This window comes from Orycteropus afer, unplaced genomic scaffold, assembly GCF_000298275.1.
Source record: "Orycteropus afer afer isolate SDZICR_OR568_19922 unplaced genomic scaffold, OryAfe1.0 scaffold00352, whole genome shotgun sequence".
NCBI classification, from domain to species: domain Eukaryota; kingdom Metazoa; phylum Chordata; class Mammalia; order Tubulidentata; family Orycteropodidae; genus Orycteropus; species Orycteropus afer.
The window spans coordinates 2,188,751-2,189,697 of NW_006921939.1; positions in this window are offsets into that span (position 1 = coordinate 2,188,751).

The following is a 947-nucleotide window of genomic DNA, read 5'->3' on the forward strand; positions in this document are numbered from 1 at the left end:
CGACTCATAGCGACCCCTCCTTGGGTTTCCGAGGCAGTATCACTACGGAAGTAGGATTGCCCAACCTTCCTTCCGAGGACTAATACTGTCTTATTACCAAAACAAAGAAAACTCATTCCTCAAGAGGACTGTAATCACAGGTATAAGGATTAGGAGGATACTCTTCAATTCATACCAATTCTCATACTATAAAATTCACCCTTTTAAAGTGTACGACTCAGTGAATTTCAGTATATTCACAAAGTTGTGCAGCTCATCTCTAGAAGGCTTATTTGGGGAAATAGATTCTTTTGTGTTTGTGAGAGTAGTAAACCTTTGATTGACGGCCTATTGTTTGGTCATCCCACTTCCAAAAGTCAAATCCTGAATGTTTTACCATCTTCCTCTACAGTTGGTCTTTGTATTATTAATTCAAGAGAGTATTTTGAGTGGCCTCCTGAAACATGAAGACTTCTTAATTTTTCTTTTGTCAGCTATTAACTAGCCCTTCCCAGATAACCTATAGAAAATACACCTGTGAAGTACATGGAAGAGGCTCCAGCCATCACCACTGGCAAAAATCTGTATCTCCAGCATCAAACTTATAAAAGATTAAATTTTTTTTTTCTGGTTAAGACAGTGCTTCTTAGTCTGGGACCACAACCCTCCAGGGAACCAGAGAGTTACTGCGAGAGACCTGCAACTTTGCCTGTGGAAAAGACATTGTCTTTATTTTGAATTAATATGTCTTGCCCATATATTTACTACTATTTCTCAAATGTATGTGGGGGTTATTGTGATTGATAAAGCACAATACCTTCTGAACATCTGGCTGAAGCCCTAGTAATTTTTCCTCAATAAACAGATACTAAAAGTACAACTATGTACTTTGTTTTTTGTTGTTAGGTGGCGTTGAGTCAATTCCTTCTCATAGTGACCCTATGTACAAGAGAATGAAAGACTGCCCT